Genomic DNA, 16,861 nt, shown 5'->3' with positions numbered 1-16,861 from the left:
AGTTTCAACGTGGTGTCATTCTGGTCTAAAAGCACAATGTTTTGAATACGACTGAATTCAACGCATGTGCATGAACTCGACTCCTAAAATTTCTGTTGAATATAGAAATATTTTGACATAAAATTTTATTTTAGTAGTATAAGATTTGGAAAAGTTCGTAGTAAGTGTGGGAATAAAGGATAAAAATATCTAAAAAAAATGTAAAAAAAAGAAAAGAAAAATATATTGAAAAAGTTCTCAGTTTCGAGACTTGAACTGGAGACCAGCAAAACTAGATGGCTCGTGCTGCCGATCTAACCACGAAGCTTCGTACCCGCAGCGCGTCTGAATGGTCTAAGACTCTCATTATGATTATCCACTAAAAGTTTTAACGTGGTGTCATTCTGGTCTAAAAGCACAATGTTTTGAATAGGAATGAATTCTGCGCATGTGCGTGATCACGACTCCTAAAATTTCTCTTGAATATAGAAATATTTTGACATAAAATTTTATTTTAGTAGTATAAGATTTGGAAAAGTTCGTAGTAAGTGTGGGAATAAAGGATAAAAATATCTAAGAAAAATGTAAAAAAAAGAAAAGAAAAATATATTGAAAAAGTTCTCAGTTTCGAGACTCGAACTGAAGACCAGCAAAACTAGATGGCTCGTGCTGCCGATCTGGCCACGAAGCTTCGTACCCACAGCGCGTCTGAATGGTCTAAGACTCTCATTATGATTATCTACTAAAAGTTTTTACGTGTTGTCATTCTGGTCTAAAAGCACAATGTTTTGAATAGGAATGAATTCTGCGCATGTGCGTGAACTCGACTCCTAAAATTTCTGTTGAATATAGAAATATTTTGACATAAAATTTTATTTTAGTAGTATAAGATTTGGAAAAGTTCTTAGTAAGTGTGGGAATAAAGGATAAAAATATCTTTAAAAAATGTAAAAAAAAAGAAAAGAAAAATATATTGAAAAAGTTCTCAGTTTCGAGACTCGAACTGAAGACCAGCAAAACTAGATGGCTCGTGCTGCCGATCTTTTCACGAAGCTTCGTACCCGCAACGCGTCTGAATGGTCTAAGACTCTCATTATGATTATCCACTAAAAAAATTAACGTGGTGTCATTCTGGTCTAAAAGCACAATGTTTTGAATAGGAATGAATTCTGCGCATGTGCGTGAACTCGACTCATAAAATTTCTCTTCAATATAGAAATATTTTGACATAAAATTTTATTTTAGTAGTATAAGATTTGGAAAAGTTCGTAGTAAGTGTGGGAATAAAGGATAAAAATATCTAAGAAAAATGTAAAAAAAAGAAAAGAAAAATATATTTTAAAAGTTCTCAGTTTCGAGACTCGAACTAAAGACCATCAAAACTAGATGGCTCCTGCTGCCGATCTGGCCACGAAGCGTCGTACCCGCAGCGCGTCTGAATGGTCTAAGACTCTCATTATGATTATCCACTAAAAGTTTCAACGTGGTGTCATTCTGGTCTAAAAGCACAATGTTTTGAATACGACTGAATTCAACGCATGTGCATGAACTCGACTCCTAAAATTTCTGTTGAATATAGAAATATTTTGACATAAAATTTTATTTTAGTAGTATAAGATTTGGAAAAGTTCGTAGTAAGTGTGGGAATAAAGGATAAAAATATCTAAAAAAAATGTAAAAAAAAGAAAAGAAAAATATATTGAAAAAGTTCTCAGTTTCGAGACTTGAACTGGAGACCAGCAAAACTAGATGGCTCGTGCTGCCGATCTAACCACGAAGCTTCGTACCCGCAGCGCGTCTGAAGGGTCTAAGACTCTCATTATGATTATCCACTAAAAGTTTTAACGTGGTGTCATTCTGGTCTAAAAGCACAATGTTTTGAATAGGAATGAATTCTGCGCATGTGCGTGATCACGACTCCTAAATTTTCTCTTGAATATAGAAATATTTTGACATAAAATTTTATTTTAGTAGTATAAGATTTGGAAAAGTTCGTAGTAAGTGTGGGAATAAAGGATAAAAATATCTAAAAAAAATGTAAAAAAAAAAAAGAAAAATATATTGAAAAAGTTCTCAGTTTCGAGACTCGAACTGAAGACCAGCAAAACTAGATGGCTCGTGCTGCCGATCTGGCCACGAAGCTTCGTACCCGCAGCGCGTCTGAATGGTCTAAGACTCTCATTATGATTATCCACTAAAAGTTTTAACGTGGTGTCATTCTGGTCTAAAAGCACAATGTTTTGAATAGGAATGAATTCTGCGCATGTGCGTGATCACGACTCCTAAAATTTCTCTTGAATATAGAAATATTTTGACATAAAATTTTATTTTACTAGTATAAGATTTGGAAAAGTTCGTAGTAAGTGTGGGAATAAAGGATAAAAATATCTAAGAAAAATGTAAAAAAAAGAAAAGAAAAATATATTTAAAAAGTTCTCAGTTTCGTGACTCGAACTGAAGACCATCAAAACTAGATGGCTCCTGCTGCCGATCTGGCCACGAAGCGTCGTACGTTCAGCGCGTCTGAATGGTCTAAGACTCTCATTATGATTATCCACTAAAAGTTTTAACGTGGTGTCATTCTGGTCTAAAAGCACAATGTTTCGATTAGGAATGAAGTCTGCGCATGTGCGTGAACTCGACTCCTAAAATTTCTCTTGAATATAGAAATATTTTGACATAAAATTTTATTTTAGTAGTATAAGATTTGGAAAAGTTCGTAGTAAGTGTGGGAATAAAGGATAAAAATATCTTAAAAAAATGTAAAAAAAAGAAAAGAAAAATATATTTAAAAAGTTTCAGTTTCGAGACTCGAACTGAAGACCAGCAAAACTAGATGGCTCGTGCTGCCGATCTGGCCACGAAGCTTCGTACCCTCAGCGCGTCTAAATGGTCTAAGACTCTCATTATTATTATCCACTAAAGGTTTTAACGTGGTGACATTCTGGTCTAAAAGCACAATGTTTTGAATACGACTGAATTCTGCGCATGTGCATGAACTCGACTCCTAAAATTTCTCTTGAATATAGAAATATTTTGACATAAAATTTTATTTTACTAGTATAAGATTTGTCAAAGTTCATAGTAAGTGTGGGAATAAAGGATAAAAATATCTAAAAAAAATGTAAAAAAAAGAAAAGAAAAATATATTGAAAAAGTTCTCAGTTTCGAGACTCGAACTGAAGACCAGCAAAACCAGATGGCTCGTGCTGCCGATCTAGAAACGAAGCTTCGTACCCGCAGCGCGTCTGAATGGTCTAAGACTCTCATTATGATTATCCACTAAAAGTTTCAACGTGGTGTCATTCTGGTCTAAAAGCACAATGTTTTGAATACGACTGAATTCAACGCATGTGCATGAACTCGACTCCTAAAATTTCTGTTGAATATAGAAATATTTTGACATAAAATTTTATTTTAGTAGTATAAGATTTGGAAAAGTTCGTAGTAAGTGTGGGAATAAAGGATAAAAATATCTAAAAAAAATGTAAAAAAAAGAAAAGAAAAATATATTGAAAAAGTTCTCAGTTTCGAGACTTGAACTGGAGACCAGCAAAACTAGATGGCTCGTGCTGCCGATCTAACCACGAAGCTTCGTACCCGCAGCGCGTCTGAAGGGTCTAAGACTCTCATTATGATTATCCACTAAAAGTTTTAACGTGGTGTCATTCTGGTCTAAAAGCACAATGTTTTGAATAGGAATGAATTCTGCGCATGTGCGTGATCACGACTCCTAAATTTTCTCTTGAATATAGAAATATTTTGACATAAAATTTTATTTTAGTAGTATAAGATTTGGAAAAGTTCGTAGTAAGTGTGGGAATAAAGGATAAAAATATCTAAAAAAAATGTAAAAAAAAAAAAGTAAATATATTGAAAAAGTTCTCAGTTTCGAGACTCGAACTGAAGACCAGCAAAACTAGATGGCTCGTGCTGCCGATCTGGCCACGAAGCTTCGTACCCGCAGCGCGTCTGAATGGTCTAAGACTCTCATTATGATTATCCACTAAAAGTTTTAACGTGGTGTCATTCTGGTCTAAAAGCACAATGTTTTGAATAGGAATGAATTCTGCGCATGTGCGTGATCACGACTCCTAAAATTTCTCTTGAATATAGAAATATTTTGACATAAAATTTTATTTTACTAGTATAAGATTTGGAAAAGTTCGTAGTAAGTGTGGGAATAAAGGATAAAAATATCTAAGAAAAATGTAAAAAAAAGAAAAGAAAAATATATTTAAAAAGTTCTCAGTTTCGTGACTCGAACTGAAGACCATCAAAACTAGATGGCTCCTGCTGCCGATCTGGCCACGAAGCGTCGTACGTTCAGCGCGTCTGAATGGTCTAAGACTCTCATTATGATTATCCACTAAAAGTTTTAACGTGGTGTCATTCTGGTCTAAAAGCACAATGTTTCGATTAGGAATGAAGTCTGCGCATGTGCGTGAACTCGACTCCTAAAATTTCTCTTGAATATAGAAATATTTTGACATAAAATTTTATTTTAGTAGTATAAGATTTGGAAAAGTTCGTAGTAAGTGTGGGAATAAAGGATAAAATTATCTTAAAAAAATGTAAAAAAAAGAAAAGAAAAATATATTTAAAAAGTTTCAGTTTCGAGACTCGAACTGAAGACCAGCAAAACTAGATGGCTCGTGCTGCCGATCTGGCCACGAAGCTTCGTACCCTCAGCGCGTCTAAATGGTCTAAGACTCTCATTATTATTATCCACTAAAGGTTTTAACGTGGTGACATTCTGGTCTAAAAGCACAATGTTTTGAATACGACTGAATTCTGCGCATGTGCATGAACTCGACTCCTAAAATTTCTCTTGAATATAGAAATATTTTGACATAAAATTTTATTTTACTAGTATAAGATTTGTCAAAGTTCATAGTAAGTGTGGGAATAAAGGATAAAAATATCTAAAAAAAATGTAAAAAAAAGAAAAGAAAAATATATTGAAAAAGTTCTCAGTTTCGAGACTCGAACTGAAGACCAGCAAAACCAGATGGCTCGTGCTGCCGATCTAGAAACGAAGCTTCGTACCCGCAGCGCGTCTGAATGGTCTAAGACTCTCATTATGATTATCCACTAAAAGTTTTAACGTGGTGTCATTCTGGTCTAAAAGCACAATGTTTCGAATAGGAATGAATTCTGCGCATGTGCGTGAAATCGACTCCTAAAATTTCTCTTGAATATAGAAATATTTTGACATAAAATTTTATTTTAGTAGTATAAGATTTGGAAAAGTTCGTAGTAAGTGTGGGAATAAAGGATAAAAATATCTTAAAAAAATGTAAAAAAAAAGAAAAGAAAAATATATTGAAAAAGTTCTCAGTTTCGAGACTCGAACTGAAGACCAGCAAACTAGATGGCTCGTGCTGCCGATCTGGAAACGAAGCTTCGTACCCGCAGCGCGTCTGAATGGTCTAAGACTCTCATTATGATTATCCACTAAAAGTTTTAACGTGGTGTCATTCTGGTCTAAAAGCACAATGTTTCGAATAGGAATGAATTCTGCGCATGTGCGTGAAATCGACTCCTAAAATTTCTCTTGAATATAGAAATATTTTGACATAAAATTTTATTTTAGTAGTATAAGATTTGGAAAAGTTCGTAGTAAGTGTGGGAATAAAGGATAAAAATATCTAAAAAAATGTAAAAAAAAGAAAAGAAAAATATATTTAAAAAGTTCTCAGTTTCGAGACTCGAACTGAAGACCAGCAAAACTAGATGGCTCGTGCTGCCGATCTGGCCACGAAGCTTCGTACCCGCAGCGCGTCTGAATGGTCTAAGACTCTCATTATGATTATCCACTAAAGGTTTTAACGTGGTGTCATTCTGGTCTAAAAGCACAATGTTTTGAATACGACTGAATTCTGCGCATGTGCATGAACTCGACTCCTAAAATTTCTCTTGAATATAGAAATATTTTGACATAAAATTTTATTTTACTAGTATAAGATTTGGGAAAGTTCGTAGTAAGTGTGGGAATAAAGGATAAAAATATCTAAAAAAATGTAAAAAAAAGAAAAGAAAAATATATTGAAAAAGTTCTCAGTTTCGAGTCTCGAACTGAAGACCAGCAAAACTAGATGGCTCGTGCTGCCGATCTGGCCACGAAGCTTCGTACCCGCAGCGCGTCTGAATGGTCTAAGACTCTCATTATGATTATCCACTAAAAGTTTTAACGTGGTGTCATTCTGGTCTAAAAGCACAATGTTTTGAATAGGAAAGAATTCTGCGCATGTGCATGAACTCGACTCCTAAAATTTCTCTTGAATATAGAAATATTTTGACATAAAATTTTATTTTAGTAGTATAAGATTTGGAAAAGTTCGTAGTAAGTGTGGGAATAAAGGATAAAAATATCTAAAAAAAATTTTAAAAAAGAAAAGAAAAATATATTTAAAAAGTTCTCAGTTTCGAGACTCGAACTGAAGACCATCAAAACTAGATGGCTCCTGCTGCCAATCTGGAAACGAAGCTTCATACCCGCAGCGCGTCTGAATGGTCTAAGACTCTCATTATGATTATCCACTAAAAGTTTTAACGTGGTGTCATTCTGGTCTAAAAGCACAATGTTTTGAATACGACTGAATTCTGCGCATGTGCATGAACTCGACTCCTAAAATTTCTGTTGAATATAGAAATATTTTGACATAAAATTTTATTTTAGTAGTATAAGATTTGGAAAAGTTCGTAGTAAGTGTGGGAATAAAGGATAAAAATATCTTAAAAAAATGTAAAAAAAAAGAAAAGAAAAATATATTTAAAAAGTTCTCAGTTTCGAGACTCGAACTGAAGACCAGCAAAACTAGATGGCTCGTGCTGCCGATCCGGCCACGAAGCTTCGTACCCGCAGCGCGTCTGAATGGTCTAAGACTCTCATTATGATTATCCACTAAAGGTTTTAACGTGGTGTCATTCTGGTCTAAAAGCACAATGTTTTGAATACGACTGAATTCTGCGCATGTGCATGAACTCGACTCCTAAAATTTCTCTTGAATATAGAAATATTTTGACATAAAATTTTATTTTACTAGTATAAGATTTGGGAAAGTTCGTAGTAAGTGTGGGAATAAAGGATAAAAATATCTAAAAAAATGTAAAAAAAAGAAAAGAAAAATATATTGAAAAAGTTTTCAGTTTCGAGTCTCGAACTGAAGACCAGCAAAACTAGATGGCTCGTGCTGCCGATCTGGCCACGAAGCTTCGTACCCGCAGCGCGTCTGAATGGTCTAAGACTCTCATTATGATTATCCACTAAAAGTTTTAACGTGGTGTCATTCTGGTCTAAAAGCACAATGTTTTGAATAGGAATGAATTCTGCGCATGTGCATGAACTCGACTCCTAAAATTTCTCTTGAATATAGAAATATTTTGACATAAAATTTTATTTTACTAGTATAAGATTTGGGAAAGTTCGTAGTAAGTGTGGGAATTAAGGATAAAAATATCTTTAAAAAATGTAAAAAAAAAGAAAAGAAAAATATATTGAAAAAGTTCTCAGTTTCGAGACTCGAACTGAAGACCAGCAAACTAGATGGCTCGTGCTGCCGATCTGGAAACGAAGCTTCGTACCCGCAGCGCGTCTGAATGGTCTAAGACTCTCATTATGATTATCCACTAAAAGTTTTAACGTGGTGTCATTCTGGTCTAAAAGCACAATGTTTCGAATAGGAATGAATTCTGCGCATGTGCGTGAAATCGACTCCTAAAATTTCTCTTGAATATAGAAATATTTTGACATAAAATTTTATTTTAGTAGTATAAGATTTGGAAAAGTTCGTAGTAAGTGTGGGAATAAAGGATAAAAATATCTAAAAAAATGTAAAAAAAAGAAAAGAAAAATATATTTAAAAAGTTCTCAGTTTCGAGACTCGAACTGAAGACCAGCAAAACTAGATGGCTCGTGCTGCCGATCTGGCCACGAAGCTTCGTACCCGCAGCGCGTCTGAATGGTCTAAGACTCTCATTATGATTATCCACTAAAGGTTTTAACGTGGTGTCATTCTGGTCTAAAAGCACAATGTTTTGAATACGACTGAATTCTGCGCATGTGCATGAACTCGACTCCTAAAATTTCTCTTGAATATAGAAATATTTTGACATAAAATTTTATTTTACTAGTATAAGATTTGGGAAAGTTCGTAGTAAGTGTGGGAATAAAGGATAAAAATATCTAAAAAAATGTAAAAAAAAGAAAAGAAAAATATATTGAAAAAGTTCTCAGTTTCGAGTCTCGAACTGAAGACCAGCAAAACTAGATGGCTCGTGCTGCCGACCTGGAAACGAAGCTTCGTACCCGCAGAGCGTCTGAATGGTCTAAGACTCTCATTATGATTATCCACTAAAGGTTTTAACGTGGTGTCATTCTGGTCTAAAAGCACAATGTTTTGAATACGACTTTATTCTGCGCATGTGCATGAACTCGACTCCTAAAATTTCTCTTGAATATAGAAATATTTTGACATAAAACTTTATTTTACTAGTATAAGATTTGGGAAAGTTCGTAGTAAGTGTGGGAATAAAGGATAAAAATATCTAAAAAAATGTAAAAAAAAGAAAAGAAAAATATATTGAAAAAGTTCTCAGTTTCGAGTCTCGAACTGAAGACCAGCAAAACTAGATGGCTCGTGCTGCCGATCTAACCACGAAGCTTCGTACCCGCAGCGCGTCTGAATGGTCTAAGACTCTCATTATGATTATCCACTAAAAGTTTTAACGTGGTGTCATTCTGGTCTAAAAGCACAATGTTTTGAATAGGAATTAATTCTGCGCATGTGCATGAACTCGACTCCTAAAATTTCTCTTGAATATAGAAATATTTTGACATAAAATTTTATTTTAGTAGTATAAGATTTGGAAAAGTTCGTAGTAAGTGTGGGAATAAAGGATAAAAATATCTAAAAAAAATTTTAAAAAAATTTAAAAAAAATTTATTTAAAAAGTTCTCAGTTTCGTGACTCGAACTGAAGACCATCAAAACTAGATGGCTCCTGCTGCCGATCTGGCCACGAAGCGTCGTACGGGCAGCGCGTCTGAATGGTCTAAGACTCTCATTATGATTATCCACTAAAAGTTTTAACGTGGTGTCATTCTGGTCTAAAAGCACAATGTTTTGAATAGGAATGAATTCTGCGCATGTGCGTGAACTCGACTCCTAAAATTTCTCTTGAATATAGAAATATTTTGACATAAAATTTTATTTTAGTAGTATAAGATTTGGAAAAATTCTTAGTAAGTGTGGGAATAAAGGATAAAAATATCTTAAAAAAATGTAAAAAAAAAGAAAAGAAAAATATATTGAAAAAGTTCTCAGTTTCGAGACTCGAACTGAAGACCAGCAAAAGTAGATGGCTCGTGCTGCCGGTCTGGAAACGAAGCTTCGTACCCGCAGAGCGTCTGAATGGTCTAAGACTCTCATTATGATTATCCACTAAAGGTTTTAACGTGGTGTCATTCTGGTCTAAAAGCACAATGTTTTGAATACGACTTTATTCTGCGCATGTGCATGAACTCGACTCCTAAAATTTCTCTTGAATATAGAAATATTTTGACATAAAATTTTATTTTACTAGTATAAGATTTGGGAAAGTTCGTAGTAAGTGTGGGAATAAAGGATAAAAATATCTAAAAAAATGTAAAAAAAAGAAAAGAAAAATATATTGAAAAAGTTCTCAGTTTCGAGTCTCGAACTGAAGACCAGCAAAACTAGATGGCTCGTGCTGCCGATCTGGCCACGAAGCTTCGTAAACGCAGCACGTCTGAATGGTCTAAGACTCTCATTATGATTATCCACTAAAAGTTTTAACGTGGTGTCATTCTGGTCTAAAAGCACAATGTTTTGAATAGGAATGAATTCTGCGCATGTGCATGAACTCGACTCCTAAAATTTCTCTTGAATATAGAAATATTTTGACATAAAATTTTATTTTAGTAGTATAAGATTTGGAAAAGTTCGTAGTAAGTGTGGGAATAAAGGATAAAAATATCTAAGAAAAATGTAAAAAAAAGAAAAGAAAAATATATTTAAAAAGTTCTCAGTTTCGAGACTCGAACTGAACACCAGCAAAACTAGATGGCTCGTGCTGCCGATCTGCCCACGAAGCTTCGTACCCGCAGCGCGTCTGAATGGTCTAAGACTCTCATTATGATTATCTACTAAAAGTGTTAACGTGGTGTCATTCTGGTCTAAAAGCACAATGTTTTGAATAGGAATGAATTCTGCGCATGTGCATGAAATCGACTCCTAAAATTTCTCTTGAATATAGAAATATTTCGACATAAAATTTTATTTTAGTAGTATAAGATTTGGAAAAGTTCGTAGTAAGTGTGGGAATAAAGGATAAAAATATCTAAAAAAATTTTAAAAAAAGAAAAGAAAAATATGTTTAAAAAGTTCTCAGTTTCGAGACTCGAACTGAAGACCATCAAAACTAGATGGCTCCTGCTGCGGATTTGGCCACGAAGCGTCGTACCCGCAGCGCGTCTGAATGGTCTAAGACTCTCATTATGATTATCCACTAAAAGTTTTAACGTGGTGTCATTCTGGTCTAAAAGCGCAATGTTTTGAATAGGAATGAATTCGTGCGTGAACTCGACTCCTAAAATTTCTGTTGAATATAGAAATATTTTGACATAAAATTTTATTTTACGAGTATAAGATTTGGGAAAGTTCGTAGTAAGTGTGGGAATAAAGGATAAAAATATCTAAAAAAAATGTAAAAAAAAGAAAAGAAAAATATATTGAAAAACTTCTCAGTTTCGAGACTCGAACTGAAGACCAGCAAAACTAGATGGCTCGTGCTGCCGATATGGCCACGAAACTTCGTACCCGCAGCGCGTCTGAATGGTCTAAGACTCTTATTATGATTATCCACTAAAAGTTTTAACGTGGTGTCATTCTGGTCTAAAAGCACAATGTTTTGAATAGGAATGAATTCTGCGCATGTGCATGAACTCGACTCCTAAAATTTCTCTTGAATATAGAAATATTTTGACATAAAATTTTATTTTAGTAGTATAAGATTTGGAAAAGTTCGTAGTAAGTGTGGGAATAAAGGATAAAAATATCTAAGAAAAATGTAAAAAAAAGAAAAGAAAAATATATTTAAAAAGTTCTCAGTTTCGAGACTCGAACTGAAGACCAGCAAAACTAGATGGCTCGTGCTGCCGATCTGGCCACGAAGCTTCGTACCCGCAGCGCGTCTGAATGGTCTAAGACTCTCATTATGATTATCCACTAAAGGTTTTAACGTGGTGTCATTCTGGTCTAAAAGCACAATGTTTTGAATACGACTGAATTCTGTGCATGTGCATGAACTCGACTCCTAAAATTTCTCTTGAATATAGAAATATTTTGACATAAAATTTTATTTTACTAGTATAAGATTTGGGAAAGTTCGTAGTAAGTGTGGGAATAAAGGATAAAAATATCTAAAAAAATGTAAAAAAAAGAAAAGAAAAATATATTGAAAAAGTTCTCAGTTTCGAGTCTCGAACTGAAGACCAGCAAAACTAGATGGCTCGTGCTGCCGATCTGGCCACGAAGCGTCGTACCCGCAGCGCGTCTGAATGGTCTAAGACTCTCATTATGATTATCCACTAAAAGTTTTAACGTGGTGTCATTCTGGTCTAAAAGCACAATGTTTTGAATAGGAATGAATTCTGCGCATGTGCATGAACTCGACTCCTAAAATTTCTCTTGAATATAGAAATATTTTGATATAAAATTTTATTTTAGTAGTATAAGATTTGGAAAAGTTCGTAGTAAGTGTGGGAATAAAGGATAAAAATATCTAAGAAAAATGTAAAAAAAAGAAAAGAAAAATATATTTAAAAAGTTCTCAGTTTCGAGACTCGAACTGCAGACCAGCAAAACTAGATGGCTCCTGCTGCGGATCTGGCCACGAAGCGTAGTACCCGCAGCGCGTCTGAATGGTCTAACAATCTCATTATGATTATCCACTAAAAGTTTTAACGTGGTGTCATTCTATTCTAAAAGCACAATGTTTTGAATAGGAGTGAATTCTGCGCATGTGCGTGAACTCGATTCCTAAAATTTCTCTTGAATATAGAAATATTTTGACATAAAATTTTATTTTAGTAGTATAAGATTTGGAAAAGTTCGTAGTAAGTGTGGGAATAAAGAATAAAAATATCTTTAAAAAATGTAAAAAAAAGAAACGAAAAATATATTTAAAAAGTTCTCAGTTTCGAGACTCGAACTGAAGACCAGCAAAACTAGATGGCTCGTGCTGCCGATCTGGCCACGAAGCTTCGTACCCGCAGCGCGTCTGAATGGTCTAAGACTCTCATTATGATTATCCACTAAAGGTTTTAACGTGGTGTCATTCTGGTCTAAAAGCACAATGTTTTGAATACGACTGAATTCTGTGCATGTGCATGAACTCGACTCCTAAAATTTCTCTTGAATATAGAAATATTTTGACATAAAATTTTATTTTACTAGTATAAGATTTGGGAAAGTTCGTAGTAAGTGTGGGAATAAAGGATAAAAATATCTAAGAAAAATGTAAAAAAAAGAAAAGAAAAATATATTTAAAAAGTTCTCAGTTTCGAGACTCGAACTGAAGACCAGCAAAACTAGATGGCTCGTGCTGCCGATCTGGCCACGAAGCTTCGTACCCGCAGCGCGTCTGAATGGTCTAAGACTCTCATTATGATTATCCACTAAAGGTTTTAACGTGGTGTCATTCTGGTCTAAAAGCACAATGTTTTGAATAGGAATGAATTCTGCGCATGTGCATGAACTCGACTCCTAAAATTTCTCTTGAATATAGAAATATTTTGACATAAAATTTTATTTTAGTAGTATAAGATTTGGAAAAGTTCGTAGTAAGTGTGGGAATAAAGGATAAAAATATCTTAAAAAAATGTAAAAAAAAGAAAAGAAAAATATATTAAAAAAGTTCTCAGTTTCGAGACTCGAACTGAAGACCAGCAAAACTAGATGGCTCGTGCTGCCGATCTGGCCACGAAGCTTCGTACCCGCAGCGCGTCTGAATGGTCTAAGACTCTCATTATGATTATCCACTAAAGGTTTTAACGTGGTGTCATTCTGGTCTAAAAGCACAATGTTTTGAATACGACTGAATTCTGTGCATGTGCATGAACTCGACTCCTAAAATTTCTCTTGAATATAGAAATATTTTGACATAAAATTTTATTTTACTAGTATAAGATTTGGGAAAGTTCGTAGTAAGTGTGGGAATAAAGGATAAAAATATCTAAAAAAATGTAAAAAAAAGAAAAGAAAAATATATTGAAAAAGTTCTCAGTTTCGAGTCTCGAACTGAAGACCAGCAAAACTAGATGGCTCGTGCTGCCGATCTGGCCACGAAGCGTCGTACCCGCAGCGCGTCTGAATGGTCTAAGACTCTCATTATGATTATCCACTAAAAGTTTTAACGTGGTGTCATTCTGGTCTAAAAGCACAATGTTTTGAATAGGAATGAATTCTGCGCATGTGCATGAACTCGACTCCTAAAATTTCTCTTGAATATAGAAATATTTTGATATAAAATTTTATTTTAGTAGTATAAGATTTGGAAAAGTTCGTAGTAAGTGTGGGAATAAAGGATAAAAATATCTAAGAAAAATGTAAAAAAAAGAAAAGAAAAATATATTTAAAAAGTTCTCAGTTTCGAGACTCGAACTGAAGACCAGCAAAACTAGATGGCTCGTGCTGCCGATCTGGCCACGAAGCTTCGTACCCGCAGCGCGTCTGAATGGTCTAAGACTCTCATTATGATTATCTACTAAAAGTTCTAACGTGGTGTCATTCTGGTCTAAAAGCACAATGTTTTGAATAGGAATGAATTCTGCGCATGTGCGTGAAATCGACTCCTAAAATTTCTCTTGAATATAGAAATATTTCGACATAAAATTTTATTTTAGTAGTATAAGATTTGGAAAAGTTCGTAGTAAGTGTGGGAATAAAGGATAAAAATATCTAAAAAAAATTTTAAAAAAAGAAAATATGTTTAAAAAGTTCTCAGTTTCGAGACTCGAACTGAAGACCATCAAAACTAGATGGCTCCTGCTGCGGATCTGGCCACGAAGCGTCGTACCCGCAGCGCGTCTGAATGGTCTAAGAATCTCATTATGATTATCCACTAAAAGTTTTAACGTGGTGTCATTCTATTCTAAAAGCACAATGTTTTGAATAGGAGTGAATTCTGCGCATGTGCGTGAACTCGATTCCTAAAATTTCTCTTGAATATAGAAATATTTTGACATAAAATTTTATTTTAGTAGTATAAGATTTGGAAAAGTTCGTAGTAAGTGTGGGAATAAAGAATAAAAATATCTTTAAAAAATGTAAAAAAAAGAAAAGAAAAATATATTTAAAAAGTTCTCAGTTTCGAGACTCGAACTGAAGACCAGCAAAACTAGATGGCTCGTGCTGCCGATCTGGCCACGAAGCTTCGTACCCGCAGCGCGTCTGAATGGTCTAAGACTCTCATTATGATTATCCACTAAAGGTTTTAACGTGGTGTCATTCTGGTCTAAAAGCACAATGTTTTGAATACGACTGAATTCTGTGCATGTGCATGAACTCGACTCCTAAAATTTCTCTTGAATATAGAAATATTTTGACATAAAATTTTATTTTACTAGTATAAGATTTGGGAAAGTTCGTAGTAAGTGTGGGAATAAAGGATAAAAATATCTAAAAAAATGTAAAAAAAAGAAAAGAAAAATATATTGAAAAAGTTCTCAGTTTCGAGTCTCGAACTGAAGACCAGCAAAACTAGATGGCTCGTGCTGCCGATCTGGCCACGAAGCTTCGTACCCGCAGCGCGTCTGAATGGTCTAAGACTCTCATTATGATTACCCACTAAAAGTTTTAACGTGGTGTCATTCTGGTCTAAAAGCACAATGTTTTGAATAGTAATGAATTCTGCGCATGTGCATGAACTCGACTCCTAAAATTTCTCTTGAATATAGAAATATTTTGATATAAAATTTTATTTTAGTAGTATAAGATTTGGAAAAGTTCGTAGTAAGTGTGGGAATAAAGGATAAAAATATCTAAGAAAAATGTAAAAAAAAGAAAAGAAAAATATATTTAAAAAGTTCTCAGTTTCGAGACTCGAACTGAAGACCAGCAAAACTAGATGGCTCGTGCTACCGATCTGGCCACGAAGCTTCGTACCCGCAGCGCGTCTAAATGGTCTAAGACTCTCATTATGATTATCTACTAAAAGTGTTAACGTGGTGTCATTCTGGTCTAAAAGCACAATGTTTTGAATAGGAATGAATTCTGCGCATGTGCGTGAAATCGACTCCTAAAATTTCTCTTGAATATAGAAATATTTCGACATAAAATTTTATTTTAGTAGTATAAGATTTGGAAAAGTTCGTAGTAAGTGTGGGAATAAAGGATAAAAATATCTAAAAAAATGTAAAAAAAAGAAAAGAAAAATATATTGAAAAAGTTCTCAGTTTCGAGTCTCGAACTGAAGACCAGCAAAACTAGATGGCTCGTGCTGCCGATCTGGCCACGAAGCTTCGTACCCGCAGCGCGTCTGAATGGTCTAAGACTCTCATTATGATTATCCACTAAAAGTTTTAACGTGGTGTCATTCTGGTCTAAAAGCACAATGTTTTGAATAGGAATGAATTCTGCGCATGTGCATGAACTCGACTCCTAAAATTTCTCTTGAATATAGAAATATTTTGATATAAAATTTTATTTTAGTAGTATAAGATTTGGAAAAGTTCGTAGTAAGTGTGGGAATAAAGGATAAAAATATCTTAGAAAAATGTAAAAAAAAGAAAAGAAAAATATATTTAAAAAGTTCTCAGTTTCGAGACTCGAACTGAAGACCAGCAAAACTAGATGGCTCGTGCTGCCGATCTGGCCACGAAGCTTCGTACCCGCAGCGCGTCTGAATGGTATAAGACTCTCATTATGATTATCTACTAAAAGTGTTAACGTGGTGTCATTCTGGTCTAAAAGCACAATGTTTTGAATAGGAATGAATTCTGCGCATGTGCGTGAAATCGACTCCTAAAATTTCTCTTGAATATAGAAATATTTCGACCTAAAATTTTATTTTAGTAGTATAAGATTTGGAAAAGTTCGTAGTAAGTGTGGGAATAAAGGATAAAAATATCTAAAAAAAATTTTAAAAAAAGAAAAGAAAAATATGTTTAAAAAGTTCTCAGTTTCGAGACTCGAACTGAAGACCATCAAAACTAGATGGCTCCTGCTGCGGATCTGGCCACGAAGCGTCGTACCCGCAGCGCGTCTGAATGGTCTAAGACTCTCATTATGATTATCCACTAAAAGTTTTAACGTGGTGTCATTCTATTCGAAAAGCACAATGTTTTGAATAGGAGTGAATTCTGCGCATGTGCGTGAACTCGACTCCTAAATTTTCTCTTGAATATAGAAATATTTTGACATAAAATTTTATTTTAGTAGTATAAGATTTGGAAAAGTTCGTAGTAAGTGTGGGAATAAAGAATAAAAATATCTTAAAAAAATGTAAAAAAAAGAAAAGAAAAATATATTTAAAAAGTTCTCAGTTTCGAGACTCGAACTGAAGACCAGCAAAACTAGATGGCTCGTGCTGCCGATCTGGCCACGAAGCTTCGTACCCGCAGCGCGTCTGAATGGTCTAAGACTCTCATTATGATTATCCACTAAAAGTTTTAACGTGGTGTCATTCTGGTCTAAAAGCACAATGTTTTGAATAGGAATGAATTCTGCGCATGTGCATGAACTCGACTCCTAAAATTTCTCTTGAATATAGAAATATTTTGATATAAAATTTTATTTTAGTAGTATAAGATTTGGAAAAGTTCGTAGTAAGTGTGGGAATAAAGGATAAAAATATCT

Source organism: Argiope bruennichi, chromosome 8 (assembly GCF_947563725.1).
Source record: "Argiope bruennichi chromosome 8, qqArgBrue1.1, whole genome shotgun sequence".
Classification (NCBI taxonomy): Eukaryota; Metazoa; Arthropoda; class Arachnida; order Araneae; family Araneidae; genus Argiope; species Argiope bruennichi.
The sequence above is the reverse complement of the archived record's forward strand: the minus strand, read 5'-3'. Positions refer to the sequence as shown.